This window comes from Melitaea cinxia, chromosome 15, assembly GCF_905220565.1.
Source record: "Melitaea cinxia chromosome 15, ilMelCinx1.1, whole genome shotgun sequence".
NCBI lineage: Eukaryota > Metazoa > Arthropoda > Insecta > Lepidoptera > Nymphalidae > Melitaea > Melitaea cinxia.
The window spans coordinates 7,500,347-7,523,188 of record NC_059408.1 but is presented as its reverse complement, the minus strand read 5'-3'; the positions used below and the strand labels follow the sequence as shown (position 1 = coordinate 7,523,188).

The following is a 22,842-nucleotide window of genomic DNA, read 5'->3' as shown; positions in this document are numbered from 1 at the left end:
AATTACAGACTTTGTACAAATACTTTTGCTGTTGACAATGACAACTGATGATGTATTTTCAACCGACTTTCAAAATTAAAGAGGTTATTAATTCGACTGCATTTTCTTAATATGTGTTATAACTATAAATATATTTGAATATGTATTATTTTAAATTCTATACATGTAGAAGTACGTGTAAATAAAATTAAATACAGAGAGAAAGCTAAAATAAAACCTTTTTCGTAATTTCGTTCGTATAACGTAATTAAAACCGTTAAAGGTTTTACAAAATTATTGTACCAAACCGACAAGTTAAAAACGAAAGGGTGAATAACAAATACGCCGGTCCTTAAATCTTCAAAGTCAACCAGACCCAATTTTATGGAACAATCAGTTCTTTATAAATATTTATATTTGAGATGCATATCTTAAGAAGTCCCTATCTAATTTTCGTTTCAAAATGGTACTAATCAAAACTTTATTTTTAATTGAAGTGTAATCTTATATAATTTACTAATTATTATGATACATAGACATTTCATAAAATAAACCAAATTATTAAAATTTCAAAGTGCAGTATACCTTTTCAATTTGGTAATGCTAAGGGCTATCTTTAAAGTCATTGAACATTTCAGTCAGTTTAGTTTAAAAAACTCAAATTGAAGCTGCATACTATGATTTTATAAAGTGATGTAACGTGACTGACCATGTCACGGCCTTGACATTTTACTGACATTGAGGAACGAATTCGCCAAACTGCATAACATAATATTAAAGAGTAATATTGTTCGAAAGAATTTTGGTACTGACTGGTACTTTCTAAAAATAATAATTTTCGAATTAAATTTGATTAAATTATACCCTACAAAAGATAACGCCACAGTCTGTGAGTGCGCAGTAGTAATAAAAAAATGTCAATTATTTTGAAAGATATCGAATTACAATCAGGTTAAAATCGCAAGAAACTACACGTCGATAAAAAATTCTACCTCTGGGTATTGATATATCAACATTGAGACATGTCAAAGATGACATTTATTTTTACGGTCTTAAATTGTATTGAGGTGGTAGTCTCGAGTCTCGACAATATTTATTAATTTCTTCTTCTACTTCTTCTTTGGCTTTAGCTATTGATTAATTTCTTTTGTGTTTTCTGTATTACATGTTACATTAGTAAGACCGTCCGTAGGCACTAGAGTTCAGAATCGAGTAATCCCGGTACCGAAAGAACCGGTAATTCCCGGTTCTGTTAAGATAAAGTACCGAAAATCCCGATTCTCAAAAAACAGACCGCTTTTGGGAACCCTAGTAGGTACTGCTTGCTATTGTATTTCTGCACTATTGGCAATATTTACCAATTCATATTATTATATTGTTACCTACATGTAATTTTATTAAAATATTTTTTAAATGTAGTCAATGACAAAAGACCAGAGCAACAGGTAAGTTCAAAGCATAGGGCGTGACGAACGTTACAAGATAATTCTATCATGCTCCGCTTACCACCCCACAAATCTTGATACCTTTTAACATTTCCGCCTATTATTTTTACGAACCGCCGCACCACTGACTGTTGAACTCGAAACGGTCATTTATCTTGGTGGAAAAATTGACCAATATCTTAGTCTTTTGTAACTGTTTTTAAATTAAAAAAAAAGTATCTGTACACTTCATTTGTGATACTTAAAAATCAAATTATTTTGTGCTATTTCTTCAGTTTCCTTTGTGATATGAATTAGTTTTAAATAAGCAATAATCTGTAAATTGAGTCTAATATTTTTTAAGTACTTAGCTCTAGATTTGCTACTCCTAGCATAATTAAGACAAAATATACTTCGTTTACCTTTTAATAATATGTCTATATTCTGTTGTTAATAATGTTAAGTCAGGAGAGAAAACTATTGCCATGTAATTTTTGAAGCTTTTGTTACCAAACTTGCGATTCTATACTCGATTTTTAATAAAATTAAAGCTTTATTATTTTAGTTAAGAAATAAATTATATTATAGTTTACACATATGTTTATTGACATATAATATATAAACAGAGGTACAAATCGTATACATTTATAAATATTTGTGTAATAAATGTAGGAAAATAAATAGGTAAAAAAAAAGTATAAAAATAAGTTACCTGAGAAAAATATGGCGGTAGTACTGCCCTCTGGTCGTCTAGCCTGGAACATTGTACTCGTTCAAGCAACTCGAATAGTTCGTGCTGAGCTCGAGCGCTACCCGTTGTAGTCGAGCTCCATGGCGCTGCAACGTGCTGCCGCCTGTGGGAAATTACATGAACTACATTATACATTCCGGGTAATGTGTCGTCGTAGTTTGAGTGAAGTCAATGCGATGGCGCTACTATAGCTTTAGAGCTCGGAGAAAAGAACAAAAAATTTATTATATATACCTACTATCGTTACATATAATAATAAAAAAAAATTGACATAATCAGCTCATATATTTCTTTGTGTAGTTTAATCATAATAATACGTAGGTAGGTAAAATTTAATTCAATGTCGTCAAATTTTTATTTTTGTAAATAACTTATAAACGTTATAATATATTAAACCTGACTTAAAAATATTGCAAGTACCTACATTGCCTGAATAATTGCATATAGGTATATACAAATAGTATTTTAAAGCTTACCTTTGATTATCCTCATAACATATCTTATCCGTTATAACATTTTTTTTGTATACATATTTTTTATCAATTGTTTTTTAATTTTTTGAAAAGATTTAGAGTATGTGATATAAGAAATCAGATGAGATAACTTGCATAATATTATTATGTAACATAAATGTAACGTTATACATCGCTGATTTCTACCATGTCCCATTAAAAGTAGCAAACTGGATTAGACTAACCAAGCGAATGAACGTCCCATAGCAAAAACCATTGTCAAGGTTTTACTATCAATGACATTGACGGGCTTTAACCATAAGCCTATAACGCATGTTTACGTACCAAATAATAAATTTAATGATCGCTGTTCCGATTGAAATGGAAAATTTTAATGTTATAGGTAATGTGATATATTTAATTAATTATGTTTTATACACATCCATAAATATTTATAGATATTATAATAACAAATAAATATACAAATCATATTTTGGACAATTATGTCTTCAAAAAATAAAGATTTCCTACAAATATATTTTAAGTAGTTTTGTATGAGGGATAATTAAAATTTGTAAAGTACCCAAACGTCAATCCGAAGTCTAGCAGGTTTACGTTCAAACCGATTTACATGGAGACGAGACCTTTACCTAGCAATAGGACGTTTAGAAACTGTTTTAGTTCGGCATAAAAACTAATAAATATTATGCTCAAAAACTGTAAATATTATTGAATAATAAATTGAAAACCAAAATCAGTGTGACAGTTAAAATTAAAATGATCATTTATAAATAGTAAATACGTACATATAACTTTGTTTCAACGCGTCTGAATTGCAACTTAATTTCAAACTGAATTTCATTAAACTAAAATTTACATTGACGGTGTAAAGTACTCACAAAATCCATGTCATTGCACCTAAAATTGGCAACATAATTCAAAATAAATTACTAAAACCTTGATAGGTCGTCCTAAGTAATCAACTATGTGACAGTAATTAAAATATTATTGAAAATATTAGAACTAAGAATAATAGACACATCTGAAAATAGACATGATAAACATCAGCTTTTGATTAAATTAAAAATTATCAAAATCGGTACACCCAGTAAAAAGTTATTGCAGATTTTCGAGAGTTTCCCCTGATTTCTCTGGGATCCCATCATCAAATCCTGGTTTCCTTATCATGGTACAAAATTAGGGATATTTCCTTTCCAACAAAAAAAGAATTTACAAAATCGGTACATCCAGTAAAAAGTTATGTGGTATAATACAACGTAGGTCGACGAAAAAAGCGTCAAGTAAAAACGCATTATTAGATGTAACTCGAAAAGTAGTTGTTAGATCTCAAATAAATTTAAATGGAACCAATTGACACACATCACCTTTCGATTAAAAAAAAATCGTCGAAATCGGTCCACCCGGTCAAAAGTTCTGATGTAACATACATAATATATATATATATATATATATATATATAAAGTCGAATTGAGAATCTCCTCCTTTTTTGGAAGTCGGTTAAAAATGAAAAAAAAGAAATATTTTTTTTAATGTAACTCAATAGTTATAAACATATATTAATGGCTCTGCATTTTGCTTTTGATGTTCGTTACAGGCCCGGTGTAGTAATCAATGAATAATGTCCTAATTACAGTCGTTTAACGGCACGAGACCAACGTGAAATATTCAAATTTTGTAAAGCGTATTATTCCCGCATATAAACGATGACAGTAGAGCATAACTTTTTGGAAACCGGTACTTTGTTTGTATATCTAAATATTTTAAACAATGGCGAGCGTGCAACCCCATCAGTTGTCCAGTATCAAGTGAAAATTACACATTCAGTACGAATAATGGTCAGAGATCCGTGATTTATTGAGTCAATTAAGTGACCATTCATTTGATCCCCTTAACAGCTATGCGTTATGACCTAAATGGTTTTCCAAATTAAGACCGTTCCCCTCTTGCAAAAACCGGTCCCGGGGTAACTCAATCAACGAATGTTTGTTTTTCGGCTAGCTCTAATTTCGTGGCGATGAAAGGCTGCCATTGTTGAGATTCATGTGATTTGAGGGCAGATGCTATATTTGTAACAATGATTGTTTTCTTTTAATTAAACGTCGTTATAAACGTTTTTCTAAACATTTATAATGCTTCACGACATACAAAAAATTGCAATAAGTTACAAAAAACAGTTTTTAAGTAATTAGATTCAAATGTAAAATGATTGATAATTTAAATTGGTCGTTTATTTCCTTTTTAATTTAATTAACTAACTTCCTGTTATTATTTTAAGTCAAATTAAAAACAAAACTATTATACTATGGGACATTTTAAAATAAAGCTAACGAACAGTTTAAAGTAGTTTAAGGGTGTTGTGTCATTATAATATCGGGCACCTGCCAATCCTGCCATCCTAATCACTACACCTACGTTTTCTATTAACCGACAGCTATAGTTAAAATCGATCTTATCAAGTATCGTAAGTTACATGCTTGATAGGACAGTCGATGTTATAAAACCTCCCTACTTTGGTACTAAATTGTTTTTATTTAATCGCTAACCACGAAATTAAGTGTCTATCAATTATAAAAAGCCTTTGACGCTCTTCTAATATATTTTTTGTTGTAATTTGATAGAAGTTAACGAAGAGATAGGAGATAGATTTATTGGGGTGTTTAAAATATCCTAATTAAATAAATGCAAGCAATCTTTCATAATAATAATTATCTAATATGAGGGTTGATAGTGTAGTTCTTTTTTTAAATGTTTTTTTTGTGATAAATGTCGTTACGAATTGGATACACTTGTGCAGTCTGTTCATGTTTTAGGAAAAGTATATTTTTTACACAGTGATTTTTAGGTTGCCTGTTTGATGTTACATAGAGTGAGATTGGTTCATTAGTTGCTCTATTGAGCTGAAACTACTATTTATCTATGTATTTAAAACTATTTTGTGTGTATATAAAAACTGAATTTTTTTTATATCACTAGGTCGGCAAAAGCGTACGGCTCACCTGATGGTAAGCGATTACCGTAGCTTATAGACACCTGCAACACCAGAAGCATCGCAAGCGCGTTACCGACCCAATTCCCAATCCCCCCAGGAGCTCTGGTCACCTTACTCACTAACAGGAACACAATACTGCTTGAAAACAGTATTATTTTGCTGTGATCTTCTGTAAGGTCGAGGTACTACCCCAGTCGGGCTGCTCCATATTTTGAGCAGGAAATTCCTGCTGTGCCCTACCTCAGTTAAATAATCTAGACACTATTTTTATTCTGAAATTCCTAGTTGGTAGTGATTCAGGCGTTACGAGGTACTGGTAAAAAATGGTTAAAAATGCAGCAAACTGTGATTGAACCATTCATGACTATTTTATACAGATACGTATGACTACGATTCCGTCCCTTTTATGAATATTTTAAAACCTTACCCTATATACTTACACGATTTTGAGCTTTAAATAATGATTGAATAAAAGTGATTATTCCATGGCTTTACGTTGTTGAACGTGGTTTAGTGTATTGTTTACCTAAAGCACATTTTTTTTATTTCAATAATATATTACGTTTATATCGTTTGTAAAGACATACGAGTTCTATTTATTACATGTTAATTTTAGTTATATACTTAAGAGTGATTTTATCATAGAACTACTTTGGTAATATTACAATATATGGTATGCACTAGGCACATAAAGAACGGTCTTATATTATTTTAAAAATGTTTACAGTAAGAGTTGAGAGTTAGTTGAAGGTAACGCACACAACACAAAATAATTCGCCATGCAGTCTCACAGTAGAATAGCGGCAGAATACCGAGCTACATATTTCGGATTTTCCCTCGAAACATGTAAGTTTCTCTTACGGTATTATCCTTTATTGCTACAGTTATATTTTTTTAAATTAATTTATTACTTCACAATCTCGCAATTTGGTAACACGAATTAGATACTTAGTTATTTTAATCGAAAAAGTTTTTATTGACAGCTGCGAAAAAATTATAAACGTCGAAATAAATTCAGGAGCCTTAATAATATTAACAGAAAGGCAAAGCAATTTTAATGTAAAATAAGAAATTTCCGTCTCTTCATCCAACTTACTCAATTAGCAGGACAAACGTAGGTCTTATCCTCACAATCAACAAACTAAGTTAAGAAAATTCAAAAATTCCCTCGAGTCTTGTGGAATGTTTTGATATTGCGGGTCTTTAAAACGGCCTTTTATAATATAAAGAAAGTAAAATAAAAGTATTAATTCTTCTAATGAAATGTTAATACATAATTAATAATTAACTTAAGACCGTTTTAAATCTCGGCATTTATAAAAATAGCTACGTTATCCCATTTATATGTAAACACAAAAATATGATAAATACAACATAATAGGTATACTTACTTCGAGAATCTTCTTATTATGTCGACTTTTTCTTTTATAAATATAATATTGAAACATAACTAAACGTCCTCCCTTTAGCTATAGCGATATTAATATACAAATCATTTACATATGATATTTGAATACGTGCAATAAATCAAAGTGAAACGAAATGCGGGGGTAGTAACGTAAAGCGGGGGTAGTATTCGTAAAGAAATAAAAATACAATCTCACTTTAATTCTTTTGTTTAAAATGAATAATGCAAATAGTGTTACTTCAAGTTACTTCTAGGTAATAATAACGTTTTATTAGCACAATATAAATATAGTCTTTTCATAATCAAACAAAAAAAAATACCTTTATAGGACCTCAACCTAGTAGTAATATTATTTTATCCATTTAAAATAGGAAACTCTTAATTTCTTTATTTAAATGATTAAAATAAAGGATCATATTTAAATTACGTAAAACATTATAATTATAAAGGATTTGTATGGATTCTATGTACTTGGTTTTCAGCGTTCAAGTTTGACAAAATTATTCCTAAACGCTGCAACGCTGCGCGAACATGTGCTGCTCTCGTAAAGGTTTCGATATTGTAATAATGTAAACATTATTACAAGGAATGCTTTGAAACTGTAACTTAGGGGTGAGAAACTTTAACAATAAGATTTTCATAAAATAATAATTATAATAAATATGCAACTTTTTTGTATATCTCGGAGACGAAAACGGAAAAGTCAGTTTTGGCCCACCGCCCTGGGGCTAGCAACACTGTCGGGAGGCTGGCAGCATGGGGATATTCTGTCAAGGCGACAAGGCGTCAATATACATTGCACGCGGCAAGATTAAGAAGAAATTTGTGAAAATCACTAAAAAAGAAGATTATGGCATTTACGATGTAGTTTCTCTGCTCGATTATCCCACTATTCGCCCACATGATGACTAACTATAGCTAGAATAAGGCTGTCCTCGACACATATACTGTATTTTATTTATTTAACTCAAAATAACGTATTCTTAGCTAGGAAGAAAGACTTATCTTTTATGACATTACTATTTAATAAAAAAAAGAAAAGATACATAATTGAGCCAACATGATAATACTGATACTGCCATTAATATTCAGTTTCTTTATTGCGCATCAAATTTAAAATTAATAACGTAGTAAAGAGATTCACAAGAGAAAATAGAGTAAGGACGTATACAATAACATACCTAAATATATATAATTGTATTATATCATCTATCAGCAATAACTATAAATATTAGCATATTATGCCCAGGCGCAGCATCTCGCGCGATCCGGTTACGAGATCGATGTCAGTCACAGTCGCACGCGCATGACCGACACTTGACACGGCCCCCATTTGTTATTAGACTCACTATCTGAGAATCAATTTATAAAGGTGTTTCATAATACACGTAATAAAAAGTGCTATTGTTGAACGAATTTTAATTTGATAAGCGTTGTTTTGCATCATGTACTTTTGGTCTATTTTTTATATGTCAATGTTATGTTTGTCGTATCTATAGTTTGGTACTATTTTTTAATCAGAATATCTTTGTTAATTTATACTAGGCTTTCAAACATTTATTTACGTCGACACGAGTGAAATCGCGCTGGTCATTGAGTTAATAAATAAAAGTGAGAAACATTATTAGTAAATATTTTAATAATATATTTGGGTTTTGTCATCATATACAAATCACATTGCGCGATGACATATCATAGCGCAATTCCTTATTTACTTCATTTATACTGAAAACATTTTGAGAAGAAAAATAAAGTTATATAAACCATTATTAATTATTTATCATTTATACCCAGTTATAGTAAATTTACGAACGCTTTAGCGTAATGGTGCGTGCGCCGTGTCGGCGGCTTCTAAACACCGACGGCCGAGGGTTCGATTCCCGCTCGGAGTGGATATTTGTGTTTATACAGCAATTTATTTCCGGTCTGGTTGTTAGTTTTGTGGGTCTCCACACCGTGCCTCTGAGAACTCGTTTAACTGTCGGTCCCGGTTGTTATCAGGATCACCTGATAGCGATCGTTACACATAGTAGGGAATATATCCGCTAACCCGCATTGGAGCAGCGTGTTGAATTAAGTTCTGATTATTTAAGTTTAAGTATTCTTTAAGCAGTAGGATATTACTGGCTGAAGCGTAAGAGTAAGCCTATAGTAAATTTATAGTAGCGGCAAAGCACTGACAAATGTCACTAGTGCTGCAACTGTAATAGTACGAGATCCGAACTAGAGACGAACTACATCCATCTGCTTAATAGATGAAATTTATTTTATAATTATTTTAGTATATTAGAAAAATCCTGGCCAGGCTAAATTTAAATCAAAATTGAAAAAAATATTTTTTATTTAAAAGTGCATCTACGAGTTTAAAGAATAAATTAAATACTTAACGATAGTATGAATTCTGTAGAAAATGCATACATTGGGCTATCTATCATTTTCCTGGCATAACTACTAGGTAGCAGGTATAAACAGGTATGTTAATATATATTGTTCTAGTTAATTCCACATTTCATGTTTTAATAAATAAATCCAACATCAAAATGAACGCTGTTTTATTGCAAATATGATGGCATAGAGTTGCCTGCTAAAAGTCTGGTTTAAATGATAGTTGCTGAATATAATATAGCCTGGCCAGGAATTTACGTATAGACTTTAACAGCAGTGGATATAAAAGGCTATTAAAACCTGTTTCTCCTTAATAAACTACAGTTTTTAGGTTTATATTTGCGAATAGAAATATATCAAAATTATATTTGAATTCTATGTTAAATAAGAATAATATATCAAAATACTTTCTGTCTTGGATACCGTCATCCATCAAATAGTACCTACAATATTATTCAGCCGGTGAAATAGGTCCTAAAGAAGATAATTATTTAAGTTTTATCCATTAAGCATATGGGTGAAGATCACGTCTAGTTCGTATCTTAGACTATAAGTAACATTTGACAAATACATATACATAGAAGCACATTTGTAAGAAATGTATTATAGTAGTCTCAGATTAATAAACAAAAGGATAGTAGTTATATTATTACAATAATAGATAAATTGCAGTCGAAGCTTCCGTGTCGAAACCTAGCAAAACTGTTACTAAGCACGAACATTATGTCGTGAAATCATACGATATCATGAAATCTATCTGAAAGGGGTGGAAATAATACAAGATACGCTGCAAAACATTGTTCGTAGCGTAGATGACAGTCGCACTTGACGTTACAAAAGCCTTTTTAAATAGAGTCTGGGATACGTGAATCACAACAAAGAGTCTCTTCCTGGGATATCCCTAAGCATATGGGCTAGGGGAATTTTAGGGGAGCACTTACGTATAACATCTCGTGTTTATACCATATGTACATATATGAAAACCGGAACGCGTTTCTGACATGATTTTAAAATAATTTTCTAAGAAAGGCTTCAGTTTGTATCATTGGTTTTAAATATTAATTTGAAAATAAGACATTAAGCTGATATGAAACAATAGTTTTGGAATATCAATATTGAAAGCGATATTAAGCTTGTTTATTTCATAGGAATATATGTGTCATGACTATTAAAATTATCATGAACGAGGACATATTAAGGATCATTATTATTTAAATTTAATTAATGCATATTTCATATAATAACCATAAATACGATTTTTAATAAAAATATACTAACTAATTTAATAAATTATTTTTATATGTATACTTTGTTATTTATTTATTAAAATAGAAAAAAAAAACAAAAACAATTATCTAATAACATACACTTGTTTCATGACTAATTTATCGAGACAACGACTATAAAATCTTAAAAACGAAAACCAACACCTAGAATAATGACAATTTAAACAACTGAGGATAAATTAAAATAACTTAAAAATTATTTATTAATATTTCAGAAGGACAAAAATTTGATAAAATGCTTGATATTTTGGGGTAAAATATTTTAAAGATTATTCTAAAGTCTGAACCAATGGTGAAGGTATAATGCTCATAAAAGGTCATAGAGGTTAGTTGACAGTGTTTCTTTACTAGAATTAGTCATTTCAAATCAGGGACGGAGAAAAAAATGCTTATTTAGACCCTTAAACGTCATTTTAAATTTAATCGAAGAGGAATTTCGTATATGTTCTATATACACATATAAAATGTAATTATACTCGTACATATAAAAATACACAATATATAGATAATAATAATTCATTTAATTTATAACGTTTCGATTTTTAATTTTGCAGAATTTGATATTTTTTGGCAATAACAGGTAACTAATATAATAATAGCAGGTTCATTAATTAACGAAATAATTGTTATTAAATCTTATATGTATATAAAATTCTCGTGTCACAATGTTAGTTCCCATACTCCTTCTGAACGGCTGGATCGATTTTTATGAAATTTTGTATGCATATCGGGTTGGGCTGAGAATCGGCCAACATCTGTTTTTCATATCCCTAAGTTATAAGGGTATGTATGTCAAAATATCGTTTGCGGGGTCAGCTAGTATAAATATATGTTTTTGTTATTTTAGCGTCATTGAGTGTATTTTTATAAGCGTCCCATGTTATGGAAACAAATGCCTGAAATCATTACAATGCGTTGTTTAAAAGCTATAAGTTAAAACGACACAATGACCTTAATTAACAATTACTGTTACTCAATGAATTAATAAATGCTGCCACGAAAATGTTGCAAAAAATGTGAAGGAATGAAACCAAAATGAAATTTTGCTACATATACGGATTTAAATTGGAAGCAATTTGAACGTGACTGTTTAACAAATATCATAAAAATTTACAAATTCCATTTCATTTCACCTCAATAGAGTAAATATTGTATCGAGTAAGGCGGATCAATAACTTTTACATATTTTAATTACATGATAATTTATTTAATACATTACATAAAAATATTCAACTTTGTTTCAACATCTGGCGCGTCTTAATGCTGTGCTTGCGTTTTTGTACCTCCTTACGCGGCAACACTTTATCTAAAAGAACGAGCGAGAAATGACAACGTATATGGATAAAGATGCGTTTAGATATTTATCCATTTATAGAGTTACAAATACAGTAAATTACTAACCTTATTTATGGATCTGGTAGTGTGAGAGAATAAACAGAAAATTTAATACAAGTTCTTAGTGTCTATCGAATAAGACGGAAGCAAATATTCGAGTTGGTTTCGCTTGTTTAGCTTTCAAAGTTATTGTTTAAATCTGAACACATGGTTAAGTAGAAACTAGAACGTTCTGTGTTTAGGAAAGTTTGATTGTGTTTGCTGTTACTGATAATACTACGTGTTCTAGAGCTCTAACGTTTTTGAAACATTTTTTTACATATTGGATATTAATTAACATAACAAAACTAGCTGACATTATTTTTTTCTTTCATGATTATATAGATTGTTATTATAATATCCTTGCCTTACTATAACGAAAAAAAGAAAGAAAGAACGATTTTATAATTTACTAGTGACCCGCCCCTACTTTGCACGGGTGCAATGCTGATACTAAATATAAAATATAAAATAAATATTTGCAATTTTTTTTTTTGCAATTCAAGCGCATAAAAATGTGTTTATTTACGACATCACGATAGAAACCTCTAAAACTATCAGTGTTCCTCTTATATACTATGCATGTATTATACATATAAAACTTCCTCTGAAGTCTTTTTATTTACTAAGGAAAACAGCATCAAAACCTGTTGCGTAGTTCTAAAGATTTAAGCACACAGACAGCGAGAAACGACTTTGTTTTATACTATGTAATAATATAGATATTATTTTCTTCTGTTATATTGTTGCACAAAAATCTGTACTCGTGAATAAACTTTTGACGCAAATCTTAAATAGTGCTCTTTGTATTTATATTCGCTGCCTTTCAGTACATGTTATCATAATCTTCAGCTGATCTTAGCAGGATGGGCATAACTCCTGCTGAGCGGTCTTGTAAACCCGCTGTTTATTGAGACATTACTCATTTATATTGCCCGCTTCACTACACAGTGCGCTACTGTTCTTGGGAATTATGGGAACAAGTTCAAGACCACAGAACTGAAAATAGCGACTGTTCAGAACATTCTTAGATATCACTTGCGGGGGACGCCGGTTTTGTTTTAAGTTTTTGTTCTAAAATATATTCATTACTAAAAAAAGTTTTGTGTAATAATAACATTAAAAAATCTACTATTTTATGAGAACAAAATATTATTTTAATGGCGAATCAAATTTCTTCATTAGGAAGCCAATTTTATTTAATGGAATGAGTCCGGATCAAGGCCTATGTGCTGTGATGACCTCTTGTCTACTCAAAACTGTGAACAAATTATTTTAACCCTGTGAAAGCATTACCGCTTTAGTTGCAAACTTTTATTAAGACATATAATACGGTATAATCTTTTGACAATCGCGTTACGTAATATGAAAAAGTATTTTAATTATTTTTAATCAAAGTGTGAGATCACTGTTTTATTATCTATCCCGATATATTATATTTTACGGCAAATTTTACACAGTCTTCAGTTTTAATCACTAAGGGGGCGTTCATAAAATACGTGAGATGTTTAAGAGGAGGAGGGGGTCGAGTCAATCTCATCTAATCTTACGTTGGAGAGAGGGGGGGCCTCGGCAAATAAAACGCAATTTTTTTCTAATTGAAACAAAAAAAATTATACTATTTTGGTCCATTTAATCCAGATTATACATGCCTAAGATTTTATCTTAAGTGTAATCGTAATACGATTAAGATCATTCACTAATTCGTTCGAAAGAAAATAATTTTATTCTATACATCTACTGACTGTCTGATTACTAGTCTTGACTAGTAGTAAATAAAAGCACGAAGCATTTTTTTTCCTTTTTACAATAACAATCCAACGCGTTTACGTAAGAAACCCACATTTTGACAAATCTCGCGTGAGAATGGGGGTTGGGGGAGGGGGTTGAATAAAATCTCACGACATCTCACCAAGGTGACAGAAAATTTAAAAAAAAAACACTTCACGTAATTTATGGACGCCCCCTAATTAGTTTTTAAGGTTCGTTTGACTCGTTAGGTATACTGATAATGTATTGAATTAAATTAACCTACTTATACAAAATATACCTAAATTTTTACTAGTTCCGTGGACTACTAGGTATGTACACTGGTATATACAGAGTATACTTTTACATGTATATATTTTCTACCTTTAGTATATTTGGTATTATGTACCTTCACGGTAACAAATGTTCTTCATTTGTTATGATAAAGGTAAAATACTTGTCCCAGGCTTCCTGGATCCACATCTACCTTCGAGGCTCGAATAAATTTATTAACAAGAAACATTTCGTGACCGGCCTCGAACGTAAGTCACCTTATGGTTGTCATGATGAAATTCAGCGTAAGAGATTGCATTAAATAGAAATTCGACTTCAGAATTTTAGTACTATTAATGTTACTTTTATGCTATTATAAGAATAATGTTAAAGTATTACAATAGTTTAACGAATTAAAAAAATGAGAAAGGATGAATTGAAAAATAGATTGTTTTTTTTTTGTGTTTATGGGATGATTGATTTTATGCGGTCAGCATATTACATTATATGTATTTGCAGCTCTCAGTTGAAATAAGACTTTTACTACTAGTAGCGAAAATCAATGTTACATTTTTTTTATAAAGAGGGTTTTAATCAAAATTTTAATCAGTTTCATAATTTCTTTTTCCATTTTTTGTGAAATTTTGTTTGAAAAATTATTATTAAAATATAGTCAAGTAGATACATACATGTAACTGTCCTTTTCGCACAAATATATGTTGACTTTTTTTATACATTTTCATGTTCATATTATCGAAGAATTATATTCTGAGCTTTTCAATGAAATCATCATCATAAATAATTAATTTGTCTAGACGAACATAAACTAAGCTTCATTAGTGGCTACCGAGAAAAGGTCCTGTAATTTATCAAACTACCGCATCTCATCTACATACGTATTTCCTTTTTTGGGATGACAAATACACGCCAAGTGCCGCTTTTAATTACTGTTGGAAAAATTACTGTTTATCATAAATCAACCTCCAAGACACTTTAACATTTAATTAATGGAACTAAAACACTGGTTGGTGAAATAACTACTTCGATTTACTACTCGTACAAAAATTGTTTTAATATAAAATATATTGAAAATCTTAATTTATTAAATACAACTTACTTGCAAACGATATGCGGTTTTTGCATGTAGCACACAACTACTACTGGGCTATTTCGATGCCCTCAAAACGTGATGCCCTGAGACGCCAGCTCAAACACATATTTTATCGTCTTTTGCAGTGTTAGATTTTAAAATTGAGAAAAATTTCATTCTTATTTTTAACCGACTTCCAAAAAAGGAGGAGGTTCTCAATTCGACTGTATTTTTTTTTTTTTTTTTTTTTTTTTTTTTTTTTTTTTTTTTTTTTTATGTATGTTACATCAGAACTTTTGCCCGCGTAGACCGATTTCGACAAATTTTGTTTTAATCGAAAGGTGGTGTGTGCCAATTGGTCCCATTTAAATTTATTTTAGATCTAACAACTACTTTTCGAGTTATATCTAATAATGTGTTTTTACTTGACGCTTTTTTCGTCGACCTACGTTGTATTATACCGCATAACTTTCTATTGGATGTACCGATTTTGATAATTCTTTTTTTGTTGGAAAGGGGATATCCCTAGTTTGGTACCGTGATAAGGAAACTAGGATCTGATGATGGGATCCCAGAGGAATCGAGGGAAACTCTCAAAAATCCCTAATAACTTTTTACTGGGTGTACCGATTTTGATAATTTTTAATTTAATCGAAACCTGATGTTTATCATGTAGTCACATATAAATTTCATCGAGATCTGATAACTACTTTTTGAGTAATCTTTAATAACGCGTAGTTGCTAGACTATTTTTTCGTCGATCTACGTTGTATTACTTGTCGATGTAATTGAAGTCGGTTTTTTTTTCGTTTGCGAGCCAACACAATTATGTTGAGGTTTGATCATAAAAGTTTATGACCAAGGCCTCGATTTATAATTTAGAAAACGTTTCATTTTGTACTCTTTAGACGGTTGTTATCATTGTTAAATAATTATAATGTAATCGTATAATAATTGCGGCATATTCGCAGGTGCCTCAAACCGTTGGACGACGGCATTTGAACACGAGCCACGGGCTAAATGAAAATTGATGGTTTAATGTAACTTTTTTTAAATAATCGTTAGGTGTAAAATAGTCCACGTTACACAAGCTTGTACGGTAATTATGTAAATGATGAAATTAAGCTTCTATTATACGGCGAAGATAACGTGCGTCTTCTTCGTTTAAAATAAAAAGTAAGTTAATTACATACGATTTTTATCAATATTTATTTAACCTTAACTCTTTTTCGGTTTGGTGCGTTGATAAAATCTTAAATATTATTTGCACTGACATCAGTACGACATTGGATAAAATATAACTGATAAATGCAAATAGTTAGAATTAAAACCGATTGTGATTGTACAATAAATCTATAGAGAAGAGATTCTTTAACTTCAATGGAATGCGCAAGCGACACAGTGGAATATGGTAGAACAAACGTATATCAAAAAAAAAAAAAAAAAAAAAACACCACGCAAATAGGATATTCTAAAATGTTAAATAATAATTAGAAAGTCATACTTTAATGTTCTGTAGCGTAATTTGTATTGTATTTAGTGCAAGTAATTGTTTTCATGTAGCAAAGTTAAACGTTTTGATATTTACAAATTTCAAGTTTGTCAGTTACAATTTTTAAAGTGAATTTGTTTTAAAACTTCGAATTAAAAGTATAGAGTATTATATTTATTTTTTAAGAGCTTGTCTATCGATTATTGAAAACTAAATTATATAATATGATTTATTTAAATGCATTTGTATGAAAGTGTTAAGCAAAAAAGAACTAAAATAAACTATATTTGATATTCGTGGAAGTTTTAAGTACTTTTTATCCTCTGCTTTTGCTTCCAATTTAGCGTTTTTGTAGAGTCTATTCATCTAAAAAATATATGAAAAAATCGCTGTTATTTTTTGCTATTGACGAAGATATATAAAAAATCTAATGTGAGTTTTAGAACAAAAATCACTATTAATTGCGTTTTTATAGCTTGCTATTCTTAAGAAAGAAAGAAAATACATTAGAGTTAAGCCCGCCTTTTGCATACACTTGTATTAGTGTATTTATTGTACAATAAAGAATTTAAATAAATAACATGAAGTAATTCCTTACATAGAAGCCAAACAACGACTGCGGTACTGTCAATGAACATATTTCAAAGAAAAATAGGATTAAAGGAGTAAAGATAGCACGCTTTATTATGAGTAATATCTAAAGGCATAATTATCACCCCCTCGTTTAAAAAGCGCTATCAAGAAGCAATAAAGATGGAAGGAAGTGTGGATGAATTTCAAATACTCTGTGAATACAAATATGTCGGACATACGAAAACGCGTCCAATTCCCTGTGTCGTTTCAAAAGCGTTTGTCATATTCCGACTCTTCAGAATCCAAAAAGTAAAGAAATTATACTTTTTTACCAAATGAGTAAGACTTAGACCACATTCTGCACGCATCCCTATGCTTGGTGATAACGTATGTGTATTAATATATTTTTACTATATTAATATATACATATATGTGTATATATATATATATATATATATATATATATATATATATATATATATATATATATATATATATATATACACATATATATATATATATATATGTGTGTGTGTGTGTGTGTGTGTATATGTATATACATGTGAATGTGTATGTGTGTGTGTTCCATTTAGTACCAAGCGACTTCATAGTGTTACTAATTAGATACTATGACTTTCCGAAAATAGCCAAGAATTCAAATCAAAAATAACTTTTATGAATCCTTATATCATATATTAGTGCAAAATTTGAAAGCTCTATCTTCAAAATTGGCGGAGTTATAGATTTTTGGGCCGAGACAGACCCAACTTCCATCCACTGTGCGACGGATGGCCGACTTATACACCGAACAAATTTCAAAGAAGTCTCCGCGGAAACCATGTTTTAACTGTATATCGCCTACAGCAAGACTCATTTGCTAATAGCACAAAATAATCATTATAAGAGCCGTACTAATGACACCAATAGCCAACAGCAATATCTTCTAACTAACGTAATTTACTTCAACTAAAGAAATATATCTTATACAACAAACCAGTTATATCTGTATACGAGATACGTAAGGCACGTTCCAGGGTTAAATGTACGGTGGTCGACGCGTGGCGAATAAAAGTTATTAGGGGTTTGATAATAAAGAATAAAATACAGTAACTTTAAAGGCATTTGTGCGGGCAACTGTATTTTCGATACAGATTGCTAGCGTTCATCTATCATGATTAAACATCTCGCCAGTATAACGGGAGCGCGGCAACTTGTTCAACAACAGCCATTACTGCAATTTCACAAACTCTTCCACAATAGGAAATGCACCAGTAAAGGTAATTTCGTTCACATTAGGAAGGAATACTTATACATATAAATACAATAGCGTTTAATGTTTACCAACGATCACCATAAGCGCAATACAAGTGTTGATTATAGATTAAATTATAATTTTATACTGTACATACATTAATTTCTTCATGTATCTTCTTCTGGCGGTGAGTAGCGTGTAAGTTTCCTTCTGCCCGCCCGAAGGCAAATATTTCATCTTCACAACTTTCGACTTCATTCGGTGTGCGGCTGTTAATTTCACAAATATTGACAATAATCAAAATCCCGTAGAAACTAACGTAGTCTTGGTTTCGATTCCTCCTTTAAATCTTCCTGCCAAATTTGCTGCACTCCTACAATAAAGAGAAACAATTTTGAAGGGTTTTATTTACAGCATAGTTGCTACTAACCACTAGAAGCAATGCAAGCAAATGAGGCTAAACAAACAACTACAAGGAAAGTCTGTTAAAATACAATTAGTCATTTAAATTCCTTTAAACTATAGGAATGAGGAAAAATAATTAATACTCTGTGTTTCGGTTTTGCGGTGCACGAGAGATAACACTACAAGTTATAATAATTATAATGCAAGTGGACATAAAAGCATGAATATATATTTTTATTTTTACTATGAGCGTATTATGAAGAGTCATGACGTTAAAATAAAAAGTTTTGATAAGCACTAGATTCAAAGATACAGTGTTATTTAATGCTGTTATTATGTTAATTGCTTTACATTACAAAGCATTATTAACAGTCACGGAACGTATGATATCGATAACGGTTCTAAAATTCATCTGATCTGATTGCGCATCTTGAAATGGAATTCACAATCGTTGAGCTAATGAAATTTCTTATCGATAAATCAAACTTTGTAGATTGCTAAAGTTAAGATCTCCATAATTAGTCTTGGGTAAATTAAAGCTGAATTCACTAGCCTTTAATATTTTTTAAAAAATATCAAAAATTATTTAATGCTTTATAAAAATGAATACACCAACGGCAAGGAATTACACTGATATATGTAAAGGACACGTGAATTTTTTATGTCGTTTTTAATATTTTGTTATATTAAATTATATATGTTATCTACATATATAAAATATTACATAAAAACTCGTTCGCTATAAAAGATTTTAAAAACCTCACGTCAAATTGGATCGCACACCCACATTAAGCAAATACAATAAAACGTAAGTGATTAATTGCGGATCAAATTTTATACCGAAGTACCGACGTATTGATGTTTATCGCGTTATAAGAAATACAGGTAAAACAAGGCTAGAATTTTAACGAAGTCGATTTCGAATTCAAACCATCAGTTGGAATTTACTCATTAGAATCGAAGCATGCGAGTAGTCTAATCAGTTGTTCTTATAGCATGATTGACGTAAATGGAGCTGAAACTACTAATTATACTATAATATATAACAATATAATATAATGTATATAACTACTAGCTGAACCGGCAAACGTTGTCTTGCGCTAAACGCTATAAAAAATAGGGGTTGGTGGTAGAAGGGTAAAAATTTTGGGAAGTATGTATTTTTCAATGCCAAATCATAATAAAATAAAAAAATATTAAATTTTGTCAAAAAAAAAATATTTTCGGGGTGGGTCACCCTTATTATGTAGGGGTATACATAACTTTGTAATACGTTATTTGATAAAGCTTTAGAAACCCGTGACCAAAAATAATATTAAATGAACATTATACCAAACCTATAAGTTTTGTGCTTCCAACAACATTAGAAAATTAAAATTTTAAGCACAGTAAGGTTTTTACATCTACCAATAGTTTTTTTGCGCGATTCTTGTTAAGTCGAGTTCATTAAAAGAATATCAATAACAATTTCATCTTTTGTATCTCCAAAGATTTTTTCATTGGTATGATGTAATGTAATCATGTTTAAAATGATATTTCGAGCGCTACTTAAAATATATTTTAATTTTGATTTATCATTTAAGTATTACGAAATTGAAGACGAAAAAGAAGTTATGCAATAAAAAATGTAGCGTAGTGTTAGTGAATAAAAAAGTGGTTAAAGTTGGTACCATATTTTAATTAATAATATATTTTATATAGCAGGGTGGTATCACTCTAACACAAGAAGTTAATAATTAAGAGATAGTTTATTTGTCATCCTATCTGACTTACTATAATTTATCGTCTAGCTTCACAACGGAAAGCTCTGCTATTTAGTGGTCTGCAGTAAATCTTGACATACTAAGGTAACATTTCCCTTATATATTTTAATAATTTAACTATGTTTTGTTTACCTGAACCTAACCGTATAGAACGATAATACGTTAAACACTAACGGTTAAGTAACAAAGGACAGACAGTACAAAACACGTAGGTGGGCTATTTTGCAATGAAGGAGTGATATATCAATTTGTCCGCAAGCAATAGAGCAAAAACTACAGGATTACGTAATCATACTCGTAGCAAATATATAATGTAAAGTCAATTAAAATAGCACTTTGGTATTAGCAAATTGCTTGATTGGCGGTTCGGTTCTAGTTGCGGATAGACAATGACATGTTATATTTTAACGATATCCACGTCGGTAAAACGTTTAATTCTTGCGATATGACATGTTTATAAACTTATTATATACTTTGTTGCACTAAAAAAGAGAATATACAGAAAATTACACGTAAAGTTGATGACAAATGTGGACTGATCCCTAGAAGAGATCTCTTCCAGTCAACCAATGGCCATGAGAGAGAGAATGTAATATAGCGAGGGACAGTGCAAGAAATAACAACGCAAGGAAAATAGCTATAAATACATACACTTATATACTATACATACTATACATATATAGATATATATCTGTATTTACACATGCAATACGTACGTATATACATATGTATATATAAAATCACCTATATATAAATGAATGTTTGTCTGTATGTCCTTTATAGAATCGTAAACTATGCATTTGATCATGTCATGATCTTCAGCAAAGTGTTGTGCATGAGCCTACAAGGGTTTCTGAGTTGGTACGACCAAAAAATAAAATCAAAAATAAAACAAAAAGCGCAGCAACGCGTTCAGGGTACAGCTAGTTTATACATAAATACAAATACATAACATAATATTAAAGGTAATTACATACTTACATATACACTAAGTGGATGATTGTAAATTGTCTCGAGAAATAAAGTGCTCCTTTAATTTACGTTAAACTTACTTCTCTTTGAAAATCAATTATCTCTATTTTTATCTTTTTCTCTCTATTTTTCTCTCATCTTTATTTCTTAAATATTTATTTCATAACTAGAAGTAGCTGATATTAATAAAATTCATAGCAAAATAACATAGTACATTTCATTTGGAAAAAAAAATATGAATTGACCAATTAGGTGACGAGATCAATTCAATTAACACTGTACTTTCTGTCGCACTTTTAAATGTAGCATTAGTAAGTATTTGATACAGTTATTAATTTTATAACGTGTTTCATAAAGATAATTATCTTTACATTTACAGTTGATTTTTACGAGAGACAGCGGGCACTTTTAATGATTTAGGTAATTCTTACAACTTAGGCTTGTTACTAACTTGTAATTACGAAATGAATATTATTTTTCGTAATTTATCGTTGTATTCGCATTAGTCACATCAAATAAATGAAACGGGTCAACAGTTGTACGTTCTATTTGACAATAGTAAGTAAATACCGCTACGATAACATTAGGAAATCTCCCGGCACACATTGTTATGTTGGATGGGAGGTCATCGTATTGACTATCAATCACAGTAAATAATGCAATTACTTTTAAACAGAGCATATTTCTTAATATATTATGATTCTATCACATTGGTCAAATTCCAACATACTTATGATAAAATATATAAAAGTATATATATTAATGATGTTGTATCTGTATACGTTAAGATTCGATATATTTATGCTTCAATTCTTTGAGAAATTGTGGAGTTTTGCAACTTATGAATTTTATAACTGGTTCAAAAGAGAGGGTATTTAAAAAAAAAACAAATAGGAGAGGCCAGTCAAGAGTATCGGGCGTTCAGACTTAACTGTCTGTAATGTGATTAACTTTAGTCGTAGTGAACTCCGAAACGCATATGACCAAAACAAAAAAAAAATGCTCTAAGGATTTTTTAAGGATTAATAATAATTATACGTATGAATATATCCGTTATAAATTAAATAATAGAACTCATTTTTATATATATTTTTAAAATAAAAATCAAAAATATTTTGGTTAAAAAATACAGCAAGTATATCAAAACCTAGCATTTAGTTTTTATTTGATAATATGAACCCATAAAGTAAATTTTTGATTCTCT

At 30.3% G+C, this 22,842-nt stretch overlaps 1 long non-coding RNA gene across 1 annotated transcript; it reads right to left on the bottom strand.

The window, feature by feature from the left end:
- Positions 1-14,701: 14,701 nt before the first annotated feature.
- On the bottom strand, positions 14,702-19,031 carry LOC123660504. Its single transcript, XR_006744212.1, has 2 exons — positions 18,656-19,031; positions 14,702-15,038 (listed from the first exon to the last, which is right to left on the bottom strand). It is a non-coding gene; the product is annotated as an uncharacterized LOC123660504 (long non-coding RNA).
- Between the last annotated feature and the right edge of the window lie 3,811 nt (positions 19,032-22,842).